Source organism: Bison bison, unplaced genomic scaffold (assembly GCF_000754665.1).
Source record: "Bison bison bison isolate TAMUID 2011002044 unplaced genomic scaffold, Bison_UMD1.0 scf7180017864234, whole genome shotgun sequence".
NCBI lineage: Eukaryota > Metazoa > Chordata > Mammalia > Artiodactyla > Bovidae > Bison > Bison bison.
This window is the reverse complement of record NW_011494806.1, coordinates 498,371-515,414: the sequence shown is the minus strand read 5'-3', so window position 1 is coordinate 515,414 and position 17,044 is coordinate 498,371. Positions and strand designations below refer to the sequence as shown.

Below are 17,044 nucleotides of genomic sequence, written 5' to 3'. Positions count from 1 at the left end.
TGATAATGATATGCTATTGCTGTGGATCATAGTCTGAATAGCAAGGGTCAACAATACTTACACATAAGACTTCATTTATTATCTTGTAGAAAGCTTCAATGTTATCGGTGAACTCAAACTGAGACTTTAGTAACAACAAATAAACTTTTTAAAGTCTCACCAGGAGACACATTAGGAAAAAAATCAAGATTTTTCAGATTTTGCAAAGATAATACTATAATTTTGCTATGTAACAGCGAGCAGGATCTGGGAAAGCATCCAGTTACCAGATATAATACATTAACATTTCTGCAATAATACATAAGCATAGTCACTAAATATAACAAAGACTATAAATAATCTCATGTCAGTTGAAGTCAGGTTTTGTGATCAAACATGAAAAACTGTCACGGATTTCTGAATTGAGAACAAAAGATCTGATGGTACAACAAAATAATCTTTAATAGGGAAACCCAACTTAAAGTTACTACATCATTCTCCATCTCTCAGACCCAAGCAACTAAAGCACAGTCCTAGAATTTAGTAGTAAAATGTGTATGTGTGCTAAGTTGCTTCAGTCGTGTCTGTCTGTGAGCCTATCGACTATAGCCTGCCAGGCTGCTCTGTCCATGGCATTCTCCAAGCAAGAATACTGGAGTGGATTGCCATTTCTTCCTCCAGGGGACCTTCCTAACACAGGGATTGAACCAGAGTTTCTTACGTCTCATGCGTTGGCAGGCAGGTTCTTTACCACTAGTGCCACTTGGGAAGCCCAAAATGTGTATGGAATACAGCAAATTCCATCTTTTGCTAGCCTGAAAACTCAATTTTATCACACATGAGGATAATCATTACCAAGCTTCTCACTCAAAATTTTACACTTATCTCTGATTAACAGAAGTTTCCAAATTCTAGGAAGGAATAAGCAAAACATAACACGTAAGCAAAAAAACAGTCATCCAAGCTACCATTCCCATAGAAAAAACACACCTAGAGAATGCCTCACTCAGTCCTCAAAGAGTATCACCTTAGGGTCTTCAAATATATTTTATTACATGTTTTTGTGTGATAAGAGTCCTTATCTTTCAAAGAAACAATGAAATAGCTATAGATGAAATAAATCAATTATTTATATACAATATTGTAAAGTTTTAAAATAAAATTAAAAAAAAAAAAAAAACATGAAGGGAAGGGAATGGATGTAGGTATAGATTAAAACAAGATTACCCCAAATTTGCCAAAGCCAGACAAGTTCGTAGCAATTAACCTGGTGGGAGCCTTTTACTCAGAAAATGTATTAACTCTTTAAACATTCTTACTCTTCAATTAATAGACTTATCAAACATGAAGAACATTTAAATTTCAGGACCAAACCCTGAAACACAGTGAAAAAGACTCAAGAAATTAACAAAATTAGAAGTCAAATATTAGTGGTCACTTACATTAAGTAAACTGTTTTTACCTTTTTCAGAGAGCAACCTAGACTGCAGCTTTTAAAACATGCATGCTCTTGAACAGTTATACTTCTAGGGCTTAATTCTAAGCAAATAACTAAGAGTTATTCACAAAATCTTAGCTGTAAGACTATTCAATTGCTTTTAAAAGGAAAAACGTAAGAACTCAACAATAGAGTACTGGTTAAGCAAAAACACTGCGTAAGTATGCAATGTAATACTATGCAGTTATTATAATCTTTAGGAGAGCTGTATCTAATAACATTTTATATTGATGTTACGTTCATGCTGAAAAAAAAAAAGACGACTACTTAAATGTATATGCCATATGTAGGGGGCCTTCCAGGTGGTTCGGTGGTAAATGATCTGCCTGCCAATGCAGGAGACACAGGAGAGGCAGGTTCGATCCCTGGGTCAGGAAGAGCCCGTGGAGGAGGAAATGGCAACCCACTCCAGTATTCTTGCCTGGGAAATCCCACAGACAGGAGTCATATGTAGGACATTACTTTTTCAAAAGCATACATACACCAAAAAAAAAAGTCTGAAAGGACACATCAAAACTTTTATTCTGGATGGGTAACTATGCCTTTTTGATGGGCCTCCATTGCATTTTCTAAATGTTGTATGTGCATGCATTGCTTAATTTGGATTAAGGCCAAAATAAAGATGGGGGTAACTTCTTTTAAAAATTCACATCAAGCAAGTCATTTGATTAGTCTTCCTTTTTAGTTTCAGTAAAACTAAATCTTAACACAAACCGTTAATTCCAACACAGGAAGCCAACAAACTTTCAAGGATAACAAGGGAAATTTTTTCCTTGGAAAGAACACTTTATTACCTCAATTTTAGCTCTAAAGTTTTTTAAAGTTATCACAAAACTACTAAGGCAAAGACTGTAATTCCTTAAATTTAAAAATTCAAGGAGTTATAGCACACTATGGTTACACAATTTTCAGAATTTAGTAAGAGGACTAAGGGAAACTTCTCATTTAACATGTATTCAACTATTCCTAAATGTTATTCCAGACAAGTTAGAAAAGCCTAAGACTGGTTCAATGAATTTCCAGGAAGCTATATTAGTTCTGAAACCAACTCAAAAGCCACAGGTTAATGTAAACAATAAATCGGAAGAGTATTTCAGAAAGGTCAATCTGGAATCAGATTAGATAGGAAGAAAAACTCAGATGCCCTTTCATCTACTACATGTGTGCTCAGTCGTGTCCAACTCTTTGTGACTCCATAGATGAAGCCCACCAGGTTCCTCTGTCCATGGAATTTTCCAGGCAAGAGTACTGGAGTGGATTGTCATTTCCTAATCCAGGGGATCTCCCCAACCCAAGGACGGAACCTGTGTCTCCTGCATTTGCAGGCAGGTTCTTCACCACTGAGTCACAGAGGAAGCCCTTAATCTACTATAAGTGTTAGTCGCTCAGTCATGCCCAACTCTGCAACCCTATGGACTGCAGCCCACCAGACTTCTCTGTCCATGAGATTTTCCAGGCAAGGATACTGGAGTGGCTTGCCATTTCCTTCCCTATGGCTACTGCTTAAAAATGGCTATGTATTCCCAGTGGAGAATAAATCCTTTAAAAATGACAAAGTTCTCTCAAATTTTTATTAAAGCCCCATCACCAGCAATACAGCAGCCTACATCCTCAAATGGGACTCATTCCATCACAGGCAAACCTAATTTAAGGCTGCTTTTACAACTAAAAAAAGTCACTTACTAAACTACCACAGAAGCCAGTTATGCTATTTATATTCAGACATAAAATCAAAGAGCTGAAGTATATCGACAACAAGGAGTTTTAGGTTTAATTAGAAGCAAAATACTGTTGTGTTGCTCAATAATGGTCTTTGACCACACAAAGCAAGTTTCCTTCTAACCCTAAGTCCTTCCCGCTTGTCCAGAAGTAATCCATCAATGGTGTTTTCACGTGCATCTTTCCAGATATTTCTCTATATCTTACACAGTAGAAAATAAACTTCTATAATATGTGAGCTGATGAAAAGTGTTAAAGAGAAATTAGAAGGCTAAATGAGAGAAAACAACAGAGGTGATGACTTTTGAGTAAGAACGAAAATGAACTGAGCAATCCAATCTGTCTGGGGAAGAACCACCCCCCCCGGCCCCCACCCCCACCCAAAAAAGGCTTTTGAGGTAGGAACATTTAGTATATTCAAATCTCAGTTAAGGAGGCCAGTGTGGCTGAAGCACAGTAGTATACAATTAACAAGGAGGAGGTGCATAACAGATCATACAGCACATCTTGTAAATCACAATACAATTTTGACTTGAATGCTGAAATAGGCAGCTATTAAGTGAGTTTCAAACCAGAGACTCAGGTCAAACATTATTATTTTAATAGGATCAATCTAGCTACCACACACTGGGGTAGAGGTATAAAAGAAATATAAATCTATTGTAATAATCTGCCAAAGACAAATGACGGCTTGAAATTGGATCAAGTCACAGCAGAATGAGTGGTGAATCCTTGTTATAATTAAAAAGCAGAAATGATAGTGTTTTCTACAATGCCAAAGATGAGGTATGACAGAAAAAAAAAAGTCAAGGATGGCTAACCAAAGTAAACATGAAAACGCCAGTTTCATTAACTGAAATGGCAACACTCTGCAGAAGAAACCGGTTTGAGAGAAGAACAGCAGGAGCCCAGTTTTGGACTTTTAAACTGATATATACTTAACACTCACAGGAGCTGTCAGTTGGGTAACTGGATAGAGACAATAAAGAGAAGTCCAGGCTGGTGATACATGTTTGGGCATCATCAGCTTATAGACAGTATAAAAAATCATGTGACTGAATTAAATGACACAGGGAAGTATGAGTAGAAAAGTGAAGTGGAAGAACTGAACCACAGAGCTAAGTGGGAGAAGGAATAGCCAGAAAGAGAATGAAACCTGGAAGCTAAGTAAAAAATATTTATAAAAAGTGGCAGCTCAACTGGTTAAATCATACCAACAAGACTGATAAGGATTGAAAAAGGACCACTGGATTTAGTAAATCCCTCTGGGTTACACATTTTTTAAAACCATAAATTATATGATTACTTTTTTTCTCCCAACTGAAACTCACTTTTAAATGTTAATTGTTTATTTCCCTAAAGAATGTTGCTACAACCAGAGTCTTGAAAATTATACTACAAACCTGTATCTACCCAAATAACTACCTTGGATACGTCATGCTATTTAAACTGTTGTAAACTGAACAAAATAGTTTAACAGTGACTTTTTGCTTAAAACTTGCTAAAAACAGAAGTCCAGAGCAGTTTTTTGTTTTAGGCACTTTAATCAAAGATGTTTTTCTAGAATACTTCACATGTCATGTACAGTCAGTCTAGTATGATTATGACTTGATATCTATAGTTTCAACTGCCTGGGTTGAATCCATGCTTCACTTGACATTTATTAGGTATGTCTAACTTTGGGCAAATTATGCAAATCTGTGCTTGAATAGTCTCATCTCTGAAATGTGAAAAGACAGTAATATTTACATAAGGTTATAATACATACAGGAACTTTAACAGTAATGGACACATGGTAAGTTCCCCATTTACCACTTTCAAGAAACTAAGTTTTTGTACTTCATTTTTCCTTTCAAATAGGAAAGCTATTATGTCAGGTCTGATTCAACAGGGGTGTTAGAGAAATAACTAACTTCCTAAAGCCTAATTAAATATCCTCTTCAAACTCTTGTTCATTAATACACACAAAGAAATCTTATTTGAAAAACCAGGGCCAAGTGCCCTCAGGCCTAGGATTACTATCTTCTTCAAGAGATGAATAGACAGTGGCCTATTTTAACAGGTCTTCTAATCTAGTCTTTAGTCCTACTTACACTTAGCTCCTAAGGTCTCTCTGCTGGCAGCACCCTTTCATTGCCATATCTGTATCTGGCTCCCTTAACTATCATCTCTTTTCCTTCATGGATCTAGATTGTGAAAGTGCTATTCTCTTCTCTCTCAATGGTCTACAATACTCAAGAGGGGAGGAGACAGTATGTTTTGTTCACCTGTATATGCCCAAGCCTAATGGTGATTTTCAGAATAAGCACTCCAATGTTTAATAAACAACATTTCTAACTTGAAAGCTGGGAATCTTCCCAAATCTGTCACTCTCCATATCACAGCCACCACCAAATCCTAAATTTACTGGTTCCTAATCCCAGTACCATTGCTTTTGGCAGTGATATTTGCCCAGTGAACTGGCCAGTAAAGCCAGTTCATTATTCTTCCCTCTATTCCAGTTTCTTACTTATCACCTACTCCAATCTCATTCTCCTCTACGGCCATTTCCTCATGGCTATTACAATGACATTTCTAAAAATGAAAATCTGATATCATTCCTCAATTCAGAATCTTTTAACAGTCGTCAGTTTCTGGATCAAGTACAAATTCCTTGGCGCGGTATTAAAATTTTTATAACCTGGCCTTAACTCTCTAAAAGCCTTTCCTGAACTCTTAAGAGTCAATGAGGCGCCCATCTATTGCACAGTTCTATAGGCTCTGTGCCTACCTTTAACCACAGTGACATTATATCATCCATCAGTCTCTCTCACAAGGCTATGAGTCCCCGAAGAACTATTTTACCTTTTCACATTCCGCAAACCAGAAGAACATGACCCATGAAATAATGGATTTGTAAAACGATATCAATAAAACCTGGACCTAAAAGAAAATTTTCCATTCCTCTTCCAGGTAACTTCACAGCATTTTACTTAATTTTCTCCCATTTTGTTTTCCTTTGAGGCTGCCTTCAGTTTTCACTTTAACTAGATTTTACTTTCAATAGGAGTAAGGGGAGGGGTCAAGTATGTGATTTACTCCAGGACACACAGCTAAGTATACCTTTAAAAGCACTCTACTTCTCTCCTGGCCTTACCCCAGCTCAACATTAAAGCAACTCTCAAGTGAATTATCAAAACGTTTCACCGTTGTTAAAATATTACCGTGTATTAGTCACTCAGTTGCATCCTACTCTCTGTGATTTCTACAGGCTGCTATTATTTTTAACACTTTGACTATCCACATCCTTATTAATCTCTGCATTTTTCTTGTGAATATTCAGTCTCATTAACCTTTGGAACACAGTCGATTCCCTAATATGTAGCTGGGCCACAAGTAATCACTGAAAAAGAGGTCAATCCTTGATCTTTCCTGGTTTGGATACAGAGATTATACAGATTTCCCTGCTTTCTGAGGTTAAAAAGTCTATTTATCCTTTTCTTTAAAAAAAAAACCTTCCAGTCAGATAGCACTTCAATATCAAAGCATGTTTCTTGTGGGTTGATTCACACTAAATTTTAATGATAAAAAAGCCTAAATACAATCCAAATTTATTGTCACAATGTAAAGATTACTCTAAATGACAGAAAATGTTTACTAATTTGCAACAATCTAAGAAAAAAAGAATACCTAACATTTTTGTCTTGATGATCATTAAAACGTCATTTTCATTCTAAACTATATGTAAACTTCAGCTGCTCTTTGCTTTAGGAAAAACCCTCAGCACCCCAAGTTTGACACTCATAATTCCATTAGTGTACAAAACCCTGAAGGGTCCTTCCTTAGGAAACATCTTTTGAGATACACACACAAAAGCCTAACCTAAACATTTCCAGAAGCTATCACCTGCACGACATCAACTTAAACAGGTGTTACTTCCTAGTCTTTCCAATGAAACCAAGTGGACCTCACACCTCTTACCATCACCCAGGAAGGGTGTGCATCTGTTCCGAAGGCCCCCCTGGCTCCAGGTCATCCTGGCTGCTGCTGCTCCAGGCTGGGCATCCGTGTTGCTGCAGCTTGTGGTTTGTGATGATGGGTAGTGTACAGGAAAAGCAGGATGGGATTTCAAGGGAAACAGGAGGGGGATGGCTTTCTGGGAAAATGCCATCACCATCATAGGTGTTAAGTAATACCACACACATTTTATTGCAGCACAGTTTAAAAATTTAACAAATGAAAGATTAAAAATAAAAAAAACAAAAATAAAAAAATAAAAAATACAGACGTCCAGAGATGCTCTAAAACAGTTAAGTTAAAGATCAGGAAAAATAAGGTCACAGACTTAACAGCCAGTAAAATTCTTTCCAGCGTGGGGAAGGGGATAAGGGCAAGGGGGGAGGGTTGGGAGAGAAAAGGTTTATGTGATCAATCCACTTAAAAATGCTAATGCCTTCACTTTCTCTCCCAAGATGTAAAACTCCAAAGTCAATCAGGAGGCCGGAGAAATTCTTAATGAACATTCAGAAAAACTCGATTTTAATCCGGTTAAAAATCATCAGTGTCATTATCATCATCATCATCACCATCATTAAGTATAATAAATAATAGTAACTAGTAACAACAATAAAAAGGAAATCAGCGGAAAGTCAGGAAAAATGTAAAAAAAAAATTGGAATAACTTACTGTAGCTGAAGATCAAAAAAATCTCACTGTAAAAAAACAAAAATAAAAATAGCCCAGATTAGAAAAACGGGAGGTGCAAAAATGTCAAGTCAGTAAAGTTCATTTCTTTTCTCTTTCCAAAAGCAGTTTCCACAAAAACCGCCAAGGGTGAAGTTCTCAGTAGCAGACAAGCAAAGCCCTTTCCACATCATCAATCAATCTTAAAAATACACGAGGAAGTAGAGAGGTCAGTTTATGAGAGGCTAAAAGGCTCCTCCTCCTCTAACCCAACTGCTGCAGAAAAAATAGAAATAGAAATTTAAAAATTACATCTTAAATCCAAGTCCCGTTTTTGGAAACAATTGAAAAAAAAAACCACCTGTAAATTTGCCGTAGTGCACACCAAGTTGCATCATTATGCTTAAAATGTCTTTATAAAATCAATTTTGGAATGGGAATGTGTGTGTTCTGGAAGGGTGGGGAAGGGAGGTTAAAAATCAAAGCTGAGCTCCAGTGAGTAGGGATGGGGTTCGCCTTGCTGCCCTGTGAAAGGAGAAGGGACAGATTGAGTCAGAGTTCCTCAGAAATGTTGTGCCCTAAACCCCCAAGACAGAAATATCTGTCCATTTCATGAAACATTCTGGTAAAACATAACATCCCACTGGATGGGGAGAGCCTCTATAGAATTATCACCTCTACCAGTGACTGGCTTCACAATTCTTCAATGTCAGTAGGTGACTATTTTAATTACATATGCACCTGTATTCCCTTAAGGGTCTCAGAAAAATATCCACATTCAAACACTCCTCTTGATAATCAGTTTGGCCAAAGAAAATTTAGAAAAACCAGGTACACAGAGATGAAGTGAGCAAATGTCAAACAGCAGAAAGCAGATTTGTGTTTTAAATTTTAGGCCCAGGTAGCTTTTCCTACCATACAAATTGAAGGAGAAGGGTCTACTCTGAAGATACATACTAGAGATGACATCTAGTCTCAAAACCAATGAGTGGTCAATCTATAAGACCTGACAGAACCTGTCAGGGAACCAGTTTAAATAAAGAGCACATTAATCCACTCAGTAACAGAATGAAAAGTCAGATGAAGGAAAAAAGATTATTATGGCTACTGACTATACAGTGTTAAAAAAACAGGCAAAAAGTACGTGTTTGTTTCTTTGTGGTCCCACTGTTTACAAATAGTACATATTGCTAATTCCAAGATAGGAATTCTAAGAATCTGATACATACCACCACAACAGACTGGCTAAGATTTGCAATTAGATTGTAGGTCTTTGAGCAAATAAGAATGACTGTACTTGCATTTTAATATTCAGCCATGAGATTTTATTCTCCTTTCCAAATGTCAGTGAACTAAAAAATTTAAGCTGAGCTTTTAAAAAGTGTTCCTTAAGTCAATTACAAATTAATGACTACAGCAATAGAAAAGGTACTATTAACTCTATTTTTGAGAAGTAGTAGACCTAATAAGCTACTTTTACGCTTAGACTGTGTTAAATTTTAACTGATGTGTTAAATGTTACAAATGCACAAACTATTAAAAAAAGTTACAGAAAATGTACAATTATTTGAACGTACATTCAAATATACATTTTGAATGTGTAAGTGTAAGGGATGTTCAGTTATGGTGAGACATTCAGTTTTCTTCTTTGGAATCATAGCCTGAACTTGGTACTCAGTAATGTCAGGATGTTAAATAACTGGTTCATCTACAAACAAATCCTCAGTAAACATGTTATAAGCTTAAAAAGTAATATGAAAACATTTACATCTTTCAAATTCAAGAACTTAAGATGTCTCCCAAGATACTATGCTTAATTGATGAGCTACCCCCTCATAAAAATGATTAACCAAATTTAACACCTAATTGTAACTTTTGCAATTAATAGTACACCTGTAGTGTTTTTACTTTGTCAAACCTCTAGGAGATTTGCATCCCTTCTTCTAAAGGGGTATTCTCAAAGTGAGGGCTGCCAACCAAGATAGCGTGGCACATATCAGAAACGCACATTAACAGGGTCTACCTCAGACTGACTTTATTAGAAAGTGGTGATGGAGAGCCCAGCAATCTGTTTTAACCAGCCCTCTTGCTGGTCCTAATGTCTGCTCATGTTTAAGAACCACTGTGTAGAGTTTAATAAGGAATCTCTATCCCCTAATTAGGATCGAAACATACTAACTCGAAGATTATAACCTACCACACTAAATGCTATACCACAAAGCCCTACAGAAATTCCTTTTCCCTTTATAAACTTTAGATTTCCAGTGTCTAAGAGAACACATGCAGCTATGCTACATCTTAAAGTTCTGGTTTTCACCATAGTCAACTATCTAGTAAATCTATTATGTACAAAATTTTAAGCCTCCCTGATCCCAATGAGAATGAATGACTATATATTAAGTATGAGCAAATAATGCTCCCCAGACAACTAATAAAATGACGTGAAGACTGAAATACTGTTAAGACAGTTAACAATAATTACTAATATATAAAAACTGTTGTCACACAATAAAACTATTTCTGTACACTATTTAGCCTTCTGGCAACAAATGACTTGAATTATAAAAAATAGAAATTAAGAGGTAAGAAGTCTAAGACCCCCTTATAAATATAAAACTGAATTTCAGAAAGTTTAACTGATTTGCCTAACAGGTAGGTAATAAGCAGCAGGAGGGCAAAAATCCAGTTCTCTTAACTCCTAGACCAGGGTTCTTTCAACTGTACACTCCCCACTTGACATCTCACACATCCACCAGTTAATATAAACTAATCTTTAAGATCAGAATAACTAGCTATTTTGGAGCTTATTCCTTGCTTGTTTCTACAGCAATTCCATCCAAAACAAGGTCACACACTATGCAAAACCCTCTAGAGACCTAATCAGGAATAAGGTGTGTTTATATCCTCTACCAAAGAAAACAGGAGGCATGAGCATGGGAAACAGAGTCCTCCAACTTAACCCACCCTTCTTAAATCCCTCTACTCCAGCCAACATGAAAATGTTACTAATGCCTATCTATTTGAAATCAAATCTACAATTATTTCAGATATTAATTTTGTGGCCAAATCATTCCAGATGAGTGATATTAAACTGTTACCTTGGTACATGCTGATCCTAAGGAACACATTTCTAAAACCTCAAGGCAAGAAAAGTGCCCTTCAAATAATTTTATTGCCATTTAAGAATTTAACCATTCTTAAATACTGATTTCATACATTTCTATTTGCCAACAATATTAGGTGTATGATTTCCTAAATTAACCAATCATTGCCCTTTTAAAAGTCCATATGACAATCTAAATGCTTAAGCTTTTATTTTTTTTAAGGCAAAGCTTTTGATTCCTATTACAAAATCTATATGCTAAGGGATTGATACATAGCTACCTAGAGTAACAGTTTTTTAGCTTCTGTTCCTAAGGGACAAATTTACCCAGTATGGGCTTAAACTGTACTTAACATTACTTTTTGTGAATGTGTAACACATTATGAAAAACAAAATCACCTAAATCTTACAAAAATATTTAAAAAACAGCGGTTTCTTGGATAAGTGAATGTGATACTTTGAAACTTATGTAATTTCTACAAACTGAGCAAAAATTGTTTAGTAATTTTCAGGGCTTAGCAAATAGTAACCACCATAATACCTGCTTAACAAAAGGCATATAGTTATGCATTTTTGCCAACTTTGGGATGGTCTGGAAAATTAATGCCAGAATATCCCGAAAATAAACTTACAAAATCTTAGGACGTTACACTAATAAACGCAATACTCATAATCTTTTCCCCAAGAGCAGTTTGGGGATTTCCAGTTACCGCTAGTCCTTGCTGTAATTACTTTTAATATCTACTATTCCAACGGGGAGGTAAAGCCACTTGACTTAACCTGGAGACCAAATTCCTTACTAGTTCGGCTGATTAATATGACCCAGGCAATCAACACTCATGCCTCGGTTTCTGTCTATGAAAGATAGTAATACCTACCTCAAGCAAGTTCCACTAACTTATATATTTCAAGTGATTTGTAACCTGCAGATAAAAATCCAGCTTTAATTATTACTGTTAATATGTAAATCAGATTACAATTTTTTTAATAAAATTGAAAATATTTCAAGGTCCATCATTTGTTCAGAGAGGCGTAAACTAAAAAGTAATCAGTAAAATATTAAACCTATTTTCATATTTATACCCTGCGGTACGCTCCAGAATTTGGAGGCTTGCGGTACAAAAAATTTCTGCTTGATAACCCTTACCCATCCCCCACTTAATTTTCAATTTAACAGGAAGCATCGGCACTACATTAACTTGAACTACATTCATGAGCATCTTTGATCATCCCTTTCACAATCTCAGAGTCCTCATGGTCACAGAAAATTAAAGGACAGCCGTTAACACAGGAGAGAGAATAAGAAAAACAGCATTTTCCCTGCCGATTGTGGCCTAGAGGACACTGGGTTAAAAATCTACGCAAGGGCCGAGGCCTAGAAAACTCTTGCGTAAGATCTAATCCCCCAAACCAGAGAATAAATGGGGGCCTGCTTACTCTACCGAGGGGAGGGTTCCCTCGTCCTCTCTCCCACTCCACCTCGCGCTCCCCAAAGAACCCAGCGCTTCCCCTGCTTCCGCTCCCTCCACTTACCAGGAGGGGGAAGGGAGAAGAGATTCGATTCTGAATCTCCTACCCCTGGGTTCTACGTGGAGAAGCCGATTGCTGCTCGAGGTCGGCAACGCGGTCGCAATCGCTCAGTCTTCGCCTCTTCACAAAATGGCCCCCGAGTCTCCTCTGCCGCCGAGGCGAAGGTCTAGGCCCGCCCCACTCCTGAGAATCCTCCTATTGGCTGCGAGTTTTCTCGCTCCCGCTTCTCATTAGACAGTTCTACCGCTCTTCACAATTCTATCCAATCACAATCAGTAGTGGGTTAGACTAATCTAGAGAATTTCCACATGCGTGGGAAAAACTAGTTTGTAACTGGTTATATTTCCTGTCATTTATCTTCTGAGTCATGCTTATTGGCCACTGTACCCTGACGAAGCTCTGGGTGGAAACTTGCCTTTGTAAGGCTCACCGCTTCACATCCGGGTATCCGATATGTCTGATTGGCGGTCTCAGTATCCCATCTGCTCTTTAGAGCGCATAGAAGCAGGCTCACCCGGATCTCGGAATTCCCGCGGCGCGGGGGGCGGGTAAAGATTGCCGGGTCTTGTTTGGTAGACTTCCGAAAGGTCTGCCCTAGCTTCCGGCCTAGGTAAAAGGAAAAGCTGTAGCCCGCGGTGTGGACAAAAAAAATTGTTTTTTCTTTGACTGGGGAGGGAGCACTAAAAGCTAGAATAGAAACCAGCCCTGCAGTTTTTCCAACCCTAGAGCTCCTTTCTGAACATGTCTCAGCTTGTCAAGCCCTTCAAACAACCCATATCTTACGCAAAACAACTGACTTACTCACCTCTCCATTGCAAAAGGTAAAAATAAAGTATAAAATACTGGCCTGGGATACTACTACAGCATTCGTCCTCTGGCCCCAGGTCATCTCACTTTCTAATACCCTATATGCCAACCAAATTGGTTCAACTGGCTAGCTCTCCCCCGCCCGAACCTACAATCGCGTCCCTTAATTCTCCGCATCCTGAAACGGTCCTGTCTCCCACCTACTGCCGTCGTCTGCACTGCAGTCCCTCTGGTTATATTATAGCAGCCGAGCACGCAATGCAATAAGGGCCAGCTGTGCTAGAAACAGGAATAAAGGATATTTCTCTGTGTAGTTGGGGAAAGCAAGATTGCAGAACACTTATCTAGAGAATGTGATACTCTATACATTTTAAGGAATATATGCATTTGTGAATACAGTTTTATGCATTAGTTTCGAATTCTTAATTTCAGAGAGATTCACAAGGAAACTGTCTACCTGTCAAATGGCAAAAATCAAGACAATTTAGTAACGAGTTTAATGTCCTTTACTCAAATGAAAACCATTCATGGTTGGAAGAGTACGGTGACTCACAAACAGTGGCGCACTACCCCAGGGAGTTTGGGCAAGAATGAGCTTAATACAGCATTAAAAGCAGCAAGGCAATCGGGTTTGATGGCCTGCGATTGTGTATCTGACCTTATTTAGAAAGATTAAGGAACAAGGAAATAAGTTTACAGCCTAAAAAGTATGGCGTTTGAGAAGATTGACTGACTGGGTGTACTGCGTTTCTGGTCAAGTTGACCTTTTACAGGAACTTGAAGTTTCAGTTTGCTACCGTGACACCCCCAGCAGGAGCGACTCCATCTTGGGCCTAAAAAACTTATTTGGATGTATCTCTGGGGAGCGTACCTTTTACATTTTTCAATGGTATGCCTTTCTTTACAATTTGAACTTTTTGCCATATGCATGCATTGTTTTAAGCAAATCTAAAAAGCAAAAACAAAAAGCATGTAAGAAAAAAACTAAAATGTTAATAGTGGTTCCTCCCTGGTGGGAGAACTTGTGCTTTTTTTTTCCCCCTTAAACTTGCCTGTGCTTTTCTATATTTTACGAATTAAGTTTGAACAAGTAATCAGAGAGGAAACATCTCCAAGTGCTTAAAGCCTCAGCTCAGTTGCCACATTGCAATTTTATTTAAAATGACCTCATTGCACTGTTGTTAGTTTTACATTAGTCTCTCCTCCTCTTGTGGATAGTATGTCTTTTGATTACAGAGTTTAATTCTTACTGCTCTCTGTATTCCCTTTGCCTACTACATGTCCTAGGACCTTAAACAGAGAGTGTCTGAAATTTGTGTTAAATTAATCATTAGCTTTTATTTATCAGGAGAAATTGTTATTTTCCCTGGACAAACAGGTAGACTATCCTTTTTTCTGTTAAATATTTTATACAGTTCTTACTCAGAGGAACCCAGATAGTATGAGGCTTGATTGACATGTTATTCATGTGTTTCTTAAGTAAACAAAAATAAATACTAGCATGTTTTATTAATCATGGTTCTCATAGAATAAAAATATTTATAAAGTGTTAATATTTAAATTCATTTTACCAGAAATCAATTTTACTGCATGATCTTTGACATGACCTACTTATTAACTGGGGCTTCCCAAGTGGCTCAGTGGTAAAGAATCCACTTGCTAATATGGGAGATGCAGGTTTGATCTCTGAGTTGGGAAGATCCCCTGGAGGAAGAAATGGTAACCCACTGCATTATTCTTGCTTGGAAATTTTCATGGACAGAGAAGCCTGGCAGACAACAGTCCATGGGGTTGCAAAGAGTTGGACAAAACTAAGCATGCATGCACACACTTGTTAACTATCACTGTATTTGGTGCAAGGGAGTACTTAAGAGAGAGCATTTATGTTTCTACTGATTTCTCCCTGTTGCTAGATGGGGTGGATATGGAGGAACCAAGAATTAACGTCCAATCCCTCCATCAAGTTGAATTTACTAAGGGTGAGAAAACAAGTGCAAAAATAGCATAATACAAGGCAGAATGCAAAGCACCATGTTGATCATAATCATTCACAACTATCTAGTTTTAAGACTCTTACAGAGTGGCAGGTGAAATGGAGAGTAGGAAGTTTCCTTTATCTCTTCTACTTAAACACCCTTAAACTTCTTAAGTTGGCTGCTTTTATTAAGTGACTCTGTATACATTGTAGAAAGCCATTAGCCAGACTTCAGTAATGGCGGGGAAGTAGGAGAAGAGATAAGGAAATAGAAATAGTAACTTTTTCAGTTCAGTCGCTCAGTCATGTCTGACTCTTTGCAACCCCATGGGCTGCAGCACTGCCAGGCTTCCCTGTCCATCACCAACTTTCAGAGCTTACTCAAACTCATGTCCATCATGTCAGTGATGCCATCCAACCATCTCATCCTCTGTCATCCCCTTCTCCTCCCACCTTCAATCTTTCCCAGCATCATGGTCTTTTCCAATGAGTCAGTTCTTTGCATCAGGTGGCCAAAGTATTGGAATTTCAGCTTCAGCATCAGTCCTTCCAATGAATATTCAGGACTGATTTCCTTTAGGATGGACTGGTTTGATCTTGCAGTCCAAGGGATGCTCAAGAGCAAAAATAGCATAATACAAGGCAGAATGCAAAGCACCCTGTTGATTATAATCATTCACAACTATCTGGTTTCACCCAGAGTGGTGGGTGAAATGCCTTACCTTGGGCTAGAGAGAAAAATCAAAACTATACTTTTGTCTTTGATTCAAGAAGTAATTTCTGTTTTAAGAAGGCTTTATGTAGCTTAGTGGTATTACCAGAATAATGTGTCCCCTGCAACCTTTCTTCCTCCCAGTTCTAAGCCGCCTGTCAAGAGGAAGAAGAAAGGAAAAGCTGCAACGGCTTTGAAATGCCTGATTTGCTTTTTACCTGACTTATTGGCTGAATATGTTCCTCAATATTTGTCCTCCTACATACCCTCGGTGTACCTAGTTATCTACCTTATTCTAGTCAACAAGTCAAATAGGACTTTACCAATACAATTCTCATTGCCTCTCTTCCTCTATCCTTTATTATCCAAGAGTGATATCAAAAGCATCTTCCAGGGCTTCCCTGGAGGCTCAGTCAGTAAAGAATCCGCCCACAGTGCAGGAGACCTGGGTCCAATCCCTGGGTCAAGAAGATTCCCTGGAGGAGGAAATGGCAACCCAGTCCAATATTCTTGCCTAGGGAATCCCATGGACCGTGGAGCCTGGCAGGCTACAGTCCAAGAGGCTGTAAAAGTCTGACACAACTTAACAACTGAACAACAGCATCTAGTGTCCAACAAAGAAAATTGAGGGCTAATGCTCTAAAAAGAAAGAAAGAAAAAAAAAAAGCATCTTCCACTGGAGAGTGAGGAGGGGGTCTCTGATGGATCCAGACAAAGCACTTAATTAAAATTTCACAGACTTTCCAATATCCAACACTGCTGCTGCTGCTAAGTCGCTTCAGTCGTGTCCAACTCTGTGTGACCCCATAGACGGCAGCCCACCAGGCTCCACTGTCCCTGGGATTCTCCAGGCAAGAACACTGGAGTGGGTTGCCATTTCCTTCTCCAGTGCATGAAAGTGAAAAGTGAAAGTGAAGTCTCTCAGTCGTGTCCGACTCTTAGTGACCTCATGGACTGCAGCCTACCAGGCTCCTCCGTCCATGGGATTTTCCAGGCAAGAGTACTAGAGTGGGGTGCCATTGCCTTCTCCAACAGGAAACTATATTGTACCAGAAAAAC

At 38.2% G+C, this 17,044-nt stretch overlaps 1 protein-coding gene across 8 annotated transcripts in view; it reads right to left on the bottom strand.

Moving 5' to 3' along the window:
- Positions 1 to 12,641, bottom strand: part of HNRNPC (heterogeneous nuclear ribonucleoprotein C (C1/C2)) — a 52,382-nt gene extending 39,741 nt beyond the window's left edge. For 2 of the 8 annotated variants that reach the window (XM_010846268.1, XM_010846276.1), the window contains exons 1-2: positions 12,495 to 12,641; positions 7,862 to 7,887 (exon numbers count right to left, since the gene is read on the bottom strand). The gene's annotated coding sequence lies outside the window, so the exon portion shown is untranslated. Of the gene's footprint in view, positions 1 to 7,149; positions 7,332 to 7,861; positions 7,888 to 8,219; positions 8,384 to 11,839; positions 11,885 to 12,494 lie in introns of those variants that run through there. The other 6 variants (XM_010846270.1, XM_010846269.1, XM_010846271.1 and 3 more) reach the window with 6 other exon arrangements.
- Between the last annotated feature and the right edge of the window lie 4,403 nt (positions 12,642 to 17,044).